Source organism: Oryctolagus cuniculus, chromosome 16 (assembly GCF_051225735.1).
Source record: "Oryctolagus cuniculus isolate XC-2025 breed Fujian yellow rabbit chromosome 16, ASM5122573v1, whole genome shotgun sequence".
Classification (NCBI taxonomy): Eukaryota; Metazoa; Chordata; class Mammalia; order Lagomorpha; family Leporidae; genus Oryctolagus; species Oryctolagus cuniculus.
Window position 1 is genome coordinate 17497616 of NC_142882.1, and position 12317 is coordinate 17509932.

The following is a 12317-nucleotide window of genomic DNA, read 5'->3' on the forward strand; positions in this document are numbered from 1 at the left end:
TGGAAGGTTTTGTAATTTCTATCATAGAGGTCTTTAACCTCCTTGTTTAAATTTATTCCAAGGGATTTAATTTTTCTCCTATCTATTGTAAATGGAATGATCTTAGAAGTTCTGTCTCAGCCATGACATTCTCTTCATATAGAAAGGCTATTCATTTTTGTCTGTTAATATAGTATCCTGCCACTTTACAAACTCTTTTATGAGTTCCAATAGTCTCTTAGTGATTCTTTGCTTCCCCTATCTATAGAACCATGTCATCTGCACATAGGTATAGTTTGACTTCTTTCTTCCCAATTGGCATCCCTGTAATTTCTTTTTCTTGGCTAATGACTCTGGTTGAAACTTTATTGAATAGCAGTGGTGAGAATGGGCATCCTTATGTTTCCAGACCTTAGTTGCAATGCTTCCAACTTTTCCCCATTCAATAAAATGCTGGCTGCGGATTTGTCATATATTACCTCGATTCTGTTGAGGAGTGTTCCTTCCATACACAATTTGCTTAATGTTTCCATCAAGAAAGGGTGTTGTATTTTATCAAATGCTATCTGTGCATCTATTGAGATAATCATATGGCCTTTGTTTTTCAGGTTGTTAATGTGATATATATCACACGTATTCATTTGTATATTGAACCACTCCCTGCATACCAGGAATAAATCCCACTTGATCTGGGTGATTGATCTTTCTGATGTGTTGTTGGATTCAATCAGTATTTTGTGGAGGACTTTTGCATCTATGTTCATCAAAGATATTGATCTATAATTCTTTTTTTATTTTTTTATTTAGTAAATATAAATTTCCAAAGTACAGTTTATGGGTTACAATGGCTCCCTCCCCATAATTTCCCTCCCACTCGCACCCCTCCCATCTTCCGAACCCTCTCCCATTCCATTCACATCAAGATTCATTTTCAATTATCTTTATATTCAGAAGATCAATTCAGTATATATTAACTAAAGATTTCATCAGTTTGCACCCACACAGAAACACAAAGTGTAAAATACTGTTTCAGTACTAGTTATAGCGTTACTTCACATTGGACAACACACTAAGGACAGATCCCACATGAGAAGTAAGTACACAGTGACTCCTGTTGTTGACTTAACAATTTGACACTCCTGTTTATGGCATCAGTAATCTCCCTAGGCTCTAGTCATGAGTTTCCAAGGCTATGGAAGCCTTTTGAGTTCGCCGACTTCGATCTTATTCTGACAGGGTCATAGTCAAAATGGAGGTTCTCTCCTCCCTTCAGAGAAAGGTACCTCCTTCTTTGATGGCCCCGTTCTTTGCACTGGGATCTCACTCACTGAGATCTTTCATTTAGGTCTTCTTTTTTTCTTTTCCAGAGTGTCTTGGCTTTCCATGCCTGAAGTACTCTCATGGGCTCTTCAGCCAGATCTGAGTGCCTTAAGGGCTGATTCTGAGGCCAGAGTGCTATTTAGGACATCTGCCATTCTATGAGTCTACTGTGTATCCTGCTTCCCATGATGGAGCATTCTCTCCCTTTTTGATTCTATCAGTTAGTATTAGCAGACACTAGTCTTGTTTGTGTGATCCCTTGGACTCTTAGACCTATCAGTGTGATCAATTGTGACCTGAAATTGATCACTTGGACTAGTGAGATGGCATTGGTCCATGCCACCTTTATGGGATTGTATTGGAATCCCCTGGCACGTTTCTAACTCCACTTTTTGGGGCAAGTCCGATTGAGCATGTCCCAAATTGTACATCTCCCTCTCTTATTCCCACTCTTATATTAAACAGGGATCACTTTTCAGTTAAAATTTAAACACCTAAGAATAATTGTGTGTTAATTACAGAGTTAAACTGATAGCTAGTGATCCTGAACATTTTTTCATGTGTCTGTTGGCTGTTTGGATTTCCTCTTTTGAAAAATATCTATTGACGTCCTTGGCCCATCTCTTAAGTGGGTTGTTTGTTTTGTTGTTGTGGAGCTTCTTGATTTCTTCATAGATTCTGGTTATCAACCCTTTATCTGTTGCATAGTTTGCAAATATTTTTTCCCATTCTGTCGGTTGCCTCTTCACTCTCCTGTTTCTTTTGCAGTACAGAAACTTCTCAATTTGATGCAATCCTAATAGTTAATTTTGGCTTTGACTGCCTGTGCCTCCAGGGTCTTTTCTAGGAAGTCTTTGCCTATACCTATATCTTGCAGGGTTTCTCCAATGCTCTCTAATAATTTGATGGTGTCAGGTCGAGGCTTGCAATCCCGTGGGGGAAAACAAAAAAGTTCACCAGGCTAACTAGAAGAGAGAAGGAAAAAAAAAAGTGACCGATACGGACACGAGTTTCTCTCTCTCCACTCACCTCTCAAAAGGCGAGCAAGACAAAGAGCATGCACCATTTTGGACTTATGTCATAAGCAGGGCGACCTCAGGTCTGCACCAGCCCAGGAGTGGAATGGCTAGATCATATGGTAGGTCTATATTCAGATTTCTGAGGTATCTCCATACTGTCTTCCACCTTGGCTGTACCAGTTTACATTCCTACCGACAATGGACCAGGATACCTTTCTGCCCGCATCCTCACCAGCATTTGTTGTTTGTTGATTTCTGTATGAAAGCCATTCTAACTGGGGTGAGATGGAACCTCATTGTAGGTTTGATTTGCATTTCCCTGATGGCTAGTGATCCTGAGCATTTTTCAAGTGTCTGTTGGCCATTTGTTTTCCTCTCTTGAAAAATGCTAGTCTAGTTGCCGGTGCCATGGCACAGTACATTAACCCTCTGCTTGAGGCACCGGCATCCCAAATGGGCGCCGGTTCTAGTCCCAGATGCTCCTCTTCCAATCAAGCACTCTGCTGTGGCTTGGGAAAGCAGTAGAAGATGGTCAAGTCCTTGGGCCCCTGCACCCACATGGGAGACCTGGAAGAAGCTCCTGGCTTCTGGTTTGAGATTGGCAAAGCTCCGGCCATTGTGGCCATTTGGGGAGTGAACCAATGAACAGACGACCTTTCTCTCTGTCTTTCCCTCTCATTATCTGTAATTCTGTCAAATAAATAAATAAAAAATCTTTAAAAAAAAAAAAAGAAAAATGACAGTCCAAGTCCTCTGCCAGTTTCTTAACTGGATTGTTTGTTTTGTTTTTATTAGGTTTCTTGAGTTCTTTAAAAATTCTGGATATTAATCTTTTATCTGTCACATAGTTTGCAAAGAATGTCTCCCATTCAGTCAGTCGCCTCTTCATGTAGCTGAGTGTTTCTTTGGCAGAGGAGAATTGGTCTATTTTTGCTGTGATTCCCTGCGCTTCTTGTGTCTTTTTCTAAGATGTCTTTGCCTATGCCAATGTCATGCAGAGTTTCCCCAGTGATCTCTAGTAATTTGATGGTGTCAGGTCATAGATTTAGGTGTTTGATCTATTTTGAGTGGATTTTTGTGTAAGTTGTCTAGTTTTTGGGTAAGGTGTCTAGTTTCATAATTCTGCATGTGGAAATCCAGTTTCCCCAGGAATATTTGTTCAAGAGACTGTGCTTGCCCCAGGGATTGATTTTAGTTCCTTCATCAAAGATGTTGGATGTAGAAGCATGGAGGATGTCTATAGTGTTTATTCTGTTCCATCTGTATACACATCTACTTTTTCTCCAGTACCAGATAGCTTTGATAATAACTGCCCTGTAGTATGTCTTAAAATCTGATACTATGATGCTTTCAAATTATGTGTGTCTCGTAAGATTGCTTTAGCTATTCAAGTTCAAGACATCAGAACCTCTGGTAGTGAAATCCAGCCATCAGAATTTTTAAAGCTCCTTAGAGGGTTTCATAAAAAGGAGCAGTCATATGCATCCTCATGGATAATGAGATCAAATAAGTTAGAAGGATATGAATGGAAATGTGCATGGAAAGTACATACAAATTATAGAAAAGATATCAATTTTAAATAACAAAAAATCAAAGTATATTTTCTTTTTCCAGGATACCTGGATCATCCATAATGAACTAGAGAAGGCTCCATAGGTACAATATGAGTCAGGTATGCAAGGGTAAATATATAATTTTTCCATAAACAGAGAGAAAAACAGGAAATCTCAGTTACAAAAGAAGATGAATGAAAGCCATGAGAGCCTCAAGTGTGATGTGATGAACCAGGTGAGATATTAGGGTCTGGATGCTGAGTTTTGCTGCCTTTCCAATCTGTGCTCTAAATAGCTTGCTGACTGAGAAGTCTCCACATGGCCCTCTTGATGTCCCTGTTCCTCAGGCTGTAGATAAAGGGGTTGAGCAGTGGGACGACCACAGTGTACATCACTGAGGCCACTGCACACTTCCTGGAAGAAAGTGAGGCTGCTGAACTGAGATACACCCCGAGGGGTGTTCCATAAAATGAACATACAACGTGAGAGCCACAGGTGGAGAAGGCTTTGTACTTCCCACCAGCTGATGGACTCTCAGAATGGAGGAAATGATTTTGTAGTAAGAGTGGAGAATCCCTGAGATAGGGAGAAAACCATATATGATGATGCCAACAAAATCTATGGCTGTGTCATGAGTGAAAGTGTCAGAGCAGGTAAGGGTGAGAAGCTGGGAAGGTTCACAGAAGAAATTAGAAATGTCAGCAACTTTCAAGCAGGTAGCTCTTAATAGCATCAAATTCTGCAGCAGGTATTCCAAAACACTGGCCACAAAGGACCTGGAAAGTAAGAAGCCACAGCGGCAGGGGTTCATGATGACCTGGTAATGCAGTGGATGACAAATGGTGACAAACCGGTCATGGGCCATCACGGTCAGAAGCAAATCACCCATGCACCCAAAGATAATAAAGAGAGACATCTGTGTCAGGCAGCCCACATAGGAGATGGCTGTGCCGTGAGTGTGGATGTCCACAATCATCTTGGAAACTGTGGTAGAGGTGAAACCCACATCAGCCAAGGACAGGTTACAGAGGAAGAAATACATGGGGGTGTGGAGGTGGGAATCTGAGCTGATGGCCAGGGAAATGAGCAGGTTCCCAAGCACTGTGACCAGGTAAATCAAAAAGAACAGCCCAAAGATGAGATGCTGCAGGGCTGGATCTTCTGAGAAGCCCATGAGATGAAATTCTGAGACTTGTGTGAGATTTTGTGTTTCAAAACAACCTGGACTCCTTTTGGAAAGGAAAATAGGATTGGTAAAAGGAAACAGATAAACAGGCACCCAGCACTCCATATGTCTTCAAGTCAAGTATGTATGGATATAGCATGAGGGTAACTCTAGTTTTCACAGAATAAGTTGAATTCAAAGAAAAGGGTTTTCTTGTTGTAATACAGTTGTGAAATTCATGCATTTTTTGCTTGATACAAACTTTCCCTGTAGCTTCTAGAACTCCACTTTCATATTCACACTCAGCAACCAAATTCTGTCTCCTTTCTCAGTGGTGACAACTCAATCTTCTGAGAGATATTATGATTGGTTTCTGTGCTACCTCTCTCTATGCAAAAGCTTTAAGGAGTCTCACAAATATTAGAAAGCCAAGAACATTAGACCTCACAAGTCTATGACCATAGTAATATGCAATCTAGTATTTATGAAAAAAGTCTAATTAAAGGAACTTTAAAAACAGTTAATTTTTTTTTATTTTAAGACAATGGTACAAATTCAATGCATTCACAATTTTTATAAGTCATCTATAAAGCTATGAGTGTATTGTCTGAACCCCAAACTAAGGTTGATTCTTCACAACTAGGAAATACTGTTGTATGCCTGTTGTCTTCCAGGGATCTACTCATTCCTGGCTTTTATGACATTCCTCCCTTTTTGGATGTGTGTGCTCACTCTAATATTGTTTTTAGCTCATTTTTTTTTTGACAGGCAAAGTTAGAGAGAGACAGAGAGAAAGGTCTTCCTTCCATTGGCTCATCCCCCAAATGGCCACTACAGCCAGTGCACTGCACCGATCCGAAGCAAGGAGCCAGGTGCTTCCTCCTGGTCTCCCATGCAGGAGCAGGGCCCAAGTGCTTGGGCCATCCTCCACTGCCTTCCCAGGCACAGCAGAGAGCTAGACTGGAAGAGGAGCAACCGGGACAGAATCCAGCACCCAGACCAGGACTAGAACCTTCGGTACTGGTGCCGCAGGTGGAGCATTAGCCTAGTAAGCCATGGCACCGGCCTTTAGCTCATTTTCTTAGAGAGCATGCTCTCATTCACTGCTTCACTCCACAGATGCCTGTGATGGCTGTGGCTGGAACAAGGTAGAGATTGCGAGTTCTTATACTCATCTCAATCCAGGTCTCCCCTGGTAGAGACTCAACCATTTGACAACTGCCTGCCAGAATCTGTATTCACAGGAAGAAAGAGTCAGGAACCAGGGCCAGTAATCAACCCTAAGTACTGTGTGGGAGCTGGCACCTTAACCACTATGCTATTTACACTCACTCCTTTTTGCCTCTTAGTGCCATTTAATATATAACTCCAGTGCTTGGCTTTGGTGGACCTCGAATTTTTGTAAAAGTCATGGACAAATACACATAGTCATATGAAATCAATGACCACCATTGGAACATTAGTGCGTTCTGTACCTGTCAATGATTAGAAACAGAGAACTGTTAAGAACTACTTGATTTTTAAAATTTTCTGCAGGTTTCCTGTATATTCCCCTTAGAATCTTAATAAATGCCTGATATGAGAGCTGATTACTTTAAACATTTCTGAATTTTTATTATGTGTTACTTAATGGCCTGGCAATACTGCTTGATTGTTTTTCTGATCATAAACTATTTGAAGTGAGTGATATCAGGAAAGCTCCAAAGGCAGCTCTGAGTCCCAGACTTCCTATGAATAATTCAAGAATTTTTATGTCACCACTTCCTGGTACATGAATTTTTCTAACTTCAGCTGCCTAAAGACAATGCTAGTTTATTATTTTGCTAGGTTATACTGTCTTTGAATGGTGAAAAAATGTGAAACAGAATTCCAGAAAATAATGTAAAGACACTCAATAGTTACCGCCTCTGCAAAATAGCAATAATAATTATCTCCCTTATAGAGCTTCAGTTATTCTTGAGGTATAGCAAATGGTTGTGTAAACATGATGATTAATCCTATAAAGAGAAAATGTTAAAGAAAATCAGAATTCTCACTTATGGTTTAGGAAGTCCCTCTAAGAACCTAGATTATACACCTCATACTTTGGGGCTGAGACTTTTCATTTTGATCCTAGTCATTCTGGTTACCTCAACCACATTGCTGGTCCTACACTCAAAGTGACAAGGTTTCCAACATTCCCACATTCCCTCCTGCATCCTCTGTGTCCCTGAGAACTAATGGTGCTGGACTCCCTTGCTGAGGGGCATGACTGGGGAGTGAGTGTCCATTGCCCCTTCATGCCCACTGGGCAATGCAGCCTGAGACCCTCTCCTCAGGACAGACTTTGTTTCATTTGAATGGCAAAATGAGACAAGGACAGAGAAGGAGATAATTTCCATTGACTGAATCACTCCCCAAACGCCCATAAGAGCCAGGCTGAGCCAGACAAACCCAGGAATTCCCATGTAGGTAGTGGAGACAGAAATACCTGAGCCATTCTGTGCTTTACCTCAGGGTGCACGTTAGCAAGAAGCAGACAATGGAAGTAGAGCTAGGGCTCAAATCCAGGCACTCAGTTATGGGTTGCCCGCATCCCAAGTGGCATCTTAACTGCTGCGCAAAACATCTTCTCTTGGGACCAGCATCTTAAAGACTGATTATACAGGTTGATGTCTTTCTCATAGGTTCTTTTTTATTTTTATTGCTTTTTAAATTTTGCTTAAGGTATACACATTTCATATATACAGATTTAGGAACATAGTGATACTTCCTAGCCTGCCCTCCCTCCAACCCATACTCCCACACTTCCTCTTCCTTCTTCTCCTAATCCTTTTCTTAATTTTTACAATAATCTACAGTTTACTTTATATTCATAACATTGTATTTCAACCAATAATAAGAAAAAAAACCTGTTCCTCAACAGTAAATACAAGGGCTGTAAACAATTGTTGAAGTTCAAAATTTCAATTTGTTTTCTATACATTGCATTTTTGGTACTCTATTACCGCAGATCAGGGAAAACATGTATTTGTCTTTTCTGGGACTAGCTTATTTCACTAAGTATAGTGGTTTCAAGTTGCATCCATTTTGTTGCAAATGACAGAATTTCATCCTGTATTACAGATGAATAGTTCTCCATAGTGGATATTTACTATAATTTCTTTATCCAGTCATCAGTTGATGGACATCTGGTTGGTTCGCTGTCTTATTGTTAATTGAGCTGCAATAAACATAAGGTACAGATAATTCTTACATATGCTGATTTCATTTCATTTGAGTAAATTCCCAGCAGTGGGGTTGCTAGGTCATAAGGCATATCTGTTTTCCGCTCTCTGAGGTATCTCCATACTGACTTTCACATGGCTGTACTAGTTTACATTCCCACCAAGAGATTAGGGAACATTTTTCCCTACATCCTCACCAGCACTTACTGTTTGTTCATTTCTGTAGGGGTACCATTCTAACAGAGCTGAGGTAAAGCCTCATTGTGGTTTCGCATTTCCCTGAATGCTAGTGATCCTGAGCATATTTTTCATGTGTCTGTTGGCCATTTGAGTTTCCTCTCTTGAAAAATGCATGTTCAAGTTCTTTGACCATTTCTCAACTGCATTGCTTTATTGTTGAGAGGTTCTTGAGCTCTGTGTAGATTCTGGGTATTAATCCTTTATCAGTTTCATAGTTTGCAAATATTTTCTTCCATTCTATAAGTTCCCTCTTCACTTTGTTGTTTCTTCTGCAGTGGAGAAGCTTCTCAGCTTGATGCAATCCCATTTGTCTATTTGGCTGTGATTGCCTGTGCTGTTGTTGAGCACTTTAGAGACGAAAGAGTACTTTTGACGTTCTGGAAGCACCACAAGGTTGCATATATATTTTTCTTCTTCCCAGCATGTTACACAACCCATAAACCATCTGCTCTCAGCCAAATGTTCCTACAGAAGAACTGCCAGATGGACAGATGTTTCTCTGTATTGTGTAGTTACACAGTGTCTATCGTACTGCTCCATGGTGTATCCATGATCATATAGTCCAAAGGAGGAACCATGGTTTCCCTTCTTCCCACACAATCTATGATGTCACAGACAGTGTTAGCCATTCTTTGTCCAGACTGGCTTCCCACTGGCTTCTGGTGTTTCCTCATCAAGTAAGTACTCATTTCCCATCAGAATGTATTTTCTTTAGGAAATGTGGAGAATGATGAAAGCCACGAGAGTCTCAGACATGAGAGAGGTGAGATTCTTGTGTCTAGATGTCTAGTTTTTTTAAGATGCATTTATTTGAAAGAGTTACACAGAGAAAGGAGAGGCAGAGAGAGAGAGGTCTTCTATCCTATGGTTCACTTCTCCTTGGCCACAATAGCCAGAGCTATGCCAATCAGAAGCCAGGATTTAGGAGCTTCTTTTGGATCTCCCATGTGGGTGCAGGGGCCCAAGCACTTGGGCCATCATCTACTGCTTTCCCAGCCCATGGTAGAGAGCTGGATGGGAAGTGGAGCAGCTTGGTCTCAAACCAGTGCCCATATGAGGTGCCAGCACTTGAGGCCAGAGCAATAACCTGCTGCAACACAGCGCCAGCCCTTAGATGTCTAGTTTTGCTTTCTTTTCCAACCTCCCATCCAAGGTAGGGCACAGGGACTGAAATTAGACTGTTTTATTGAGGAGCCTCTGCATAGTGCTCTCGATGTCCCTGCTCCTCAGACTGTGGGAGTGACCACACTTTACACCACTGAGGCCACTGCTAGGGAGAAAGTGAGAAAGCTGAAATCAGATACACCCCAAGGCCTGTTCCATAAAGCAAGGAAACAACCAACAGGTGAGAATCGCAGGTGGAGAAGACTTTGTACTTCCCATCTAGTGATGGGTCCCTCACAATGTAGCAAATACGTTCATAGTAAGAGTAAAGGATCCCTGAGTGGGGAAAAAACCTACATGATGCCAGTAAAATAAACGTATATGTCCTGGTTGATGGTGTCAAGGCAGGTGAGGTTGAGAAGCTGAGAAACGTCATAGAAGAAACTGGAAATTTCAACATCCTTGAAGCAGGTAACTTGCAAGACCATCAAACTGTGCAGCAGGGTGTCCTTTTCACTTTAACAAGTTTCCTTTCTGGTGCTTGGTTAGTTGTCACAGATCAGGGAGAACATATGATATTTGTCCCTTTGGGACTGGCTTATTTCACTCAGCATGATGTGTTCCAGATTCCTCCATTTTGTTGCAAATGACCGGATTTCATTGTTTTTCCTGCTGTATAGTATCCTATAGAGTATCCCTTTAATTTCTTTTTCTTGCCTAAAAGCTCTGGCTAAAACTAACAGAACTATATTGAATAGCAGTGGTGAGAGTGGACATCCCTTTCTGGTATTCAATGGAAATGCTTCCAACTTTTCCCCATTCAATAGGATGTTGGCCGTGGGTTTTTCATAAATTGCTTTCATTATATTGAGGAATGTTCCTTCCATACCCAGTGTGCTTAGAGTTTTCATCATGAAAGGGTGTTGAATCTTATCGAATGCTTTTTCTGCATCTATTGAGATAATCATATGGTTTTTCTTCTGAAATTTGTTAATGTGGTGTATCACATTGATTGATTCGCGAACATTGAACCATCCCTGCATACTAGGTTAAAATCCCACTTGGTCTGGGTGGATGATCTTTCTGATGTGTTGTTTCATTCTATTGGCCAGAATGTTGTTGAGGATTTTTGCATGCATGTTCATCAGGGATATTGGTCTATAATTTTCTTTCAGTTCTGCATCATTCTATGGCTTAGGGATTAAGGTGATGCTGGCTTCATAGAAAGAATTTGGGAGGATTCCCTCTTTTTCAATTGTTCTGAATAGTTTGAAAAGAAATGGAGTTAGTTCTCCTTTAAATGTCTAGTAGAATTTAGCAGTGAATCCATCTGATCCTGGGCTTTTCTTTGTTGGGAGGGCCTTTATTACTGTTTCAATTTCTGTCTCAGTTATGGGTCTGTTTAGGTTTTCGATGTCTTCCTGGTTCAATTTAGGTAGGTTGCATGTGTCCAGGAACCTATCCATTTCTGATAGATTTCCCTGTTTGCTGGCATAAAACTCTTTGTATTAATTTCTAATGATTCTTTTTATTTCTGTGGTATCTGTTGTTACATTTCCTTTTTCATCTCTGATTTTATTGATTTGGGTCTTTTATCTTCTTTTTTTTAGTTATTTGAGCCAATGGTATGTCAATTTTATTTTTTCAAAAAACCAGCTGCTTGTTTGGTGGACTCTTTTGTAATTTTTTTTTGGATTCAGTCCTGTTGATTTCTTCCCTGATTTTAATAATTTCTTTTCTCCTACTAGATTTGGGTCTGGTTTGCTGCAGTTTTTCTAGATCCTTGAGATGAATTGAAAGCTCATTTATTTGGTGTCTTTCCAATGTCTTGATGTAGGGACCTATTGCTATAAACTTTCCTCTCAACACTGCTTTTGCCATATCCCATAAGTTTTGATATCTTGTGGTGTTATCCTCATTTACTTCCAGAAACTTTGTGATTTCTCTTTTGATTTCTTCTATGACCCAGTGTTCATTCAGGAGCATGTTGTTCAGTCTCCATGCATTTGCATACTCTCTAGGGATTCCTGAGTTCCTAATTTCCAGCTTCTTTCTGCTGTGGTCTGAGAAGCTGCATGGTGTGATTCTAATTCTTTTAAATTGGCTGAGACTTGCTTTATGTCCTAGTATGTGGTCTATCCTAGAGAACGTTCATGCACTGTGGAGAAGAATGTAAAATCTTTAAATGTCGGATGGAAAGTTCTGTAGATATCTGTTAGATCCATTTGGGCAATAGTGTCGATTAAATCTGCTATTTCCTTGTTGATCTTCTATCCGGATGATCTGTCTATTTCTGAGAGTGGAGTATTGAAGTCCCCCAGTACTATTGTATTGGAATCTAAGTCTCCCTTTAAGTCCCTTAACATACCTTTTAAATAAACTGGTGCCCTGTAATTAGTTGCATATACATTTATAATAGTTACATCTTCCTGTTGAATTGAACCCTTAATCATTATATAGTGTCCCTCTTTGCCTCTCTTAACATTTTTTTGTGTTAAAGTTTATTTTGTCTGATATTAATATGGCTACACCTGCTTTTTTTTGGTTTCTGTTGGCATGGAATATCTTTTTCCAGCCTTTCACTTTCAGTCTGCATGCATCTTTTTTGAAAAGATGTGTTTCTTGTAGGCAGCAAATAGATGGGTTTTGTTCCTTAATCCATTCAGCCAGTCTGTGCCTTTTAACTGTAGTGTTGAGTCCATTAACGTTCAATGTGACTATTGATAAGTAG

The 12317-nt window shown here is 40.3% G+C and overlaps 1 long non-coding RNA gene and 1 pseudogene across 12 annotated transcripts in view; one reads left to right on the forward strand and one right to left on the reverse strand.

The window, feature by feature from the left end:
- Window positions 1–12317, forward strand: part of LOC149121552 (uncharacterized) — a 40041-nt gene that overhangs the window by 17265 nt on the left and 10459 nt on the right. The window contains exon 3 of one of the 12 annotated variants that reach the window (XR_016223332.1): window positions 3933–3990. The exons of the other annotated variants lie outside the window; for them this stretch is intronic. This is a non-coding gene — a long non-coding RNA (uncharacterized LOC149121552). The remainder of the gene's footprint in view (window positions 1–3932; window positions 3991–12317) is intronic. 12 annotated transcript variants of the gene reach the window in all.
- On the reverse strand, window positions 4159–5162 carry LOC149121553 (olfactory receptor 7E178-like; annotated as a pseudogene).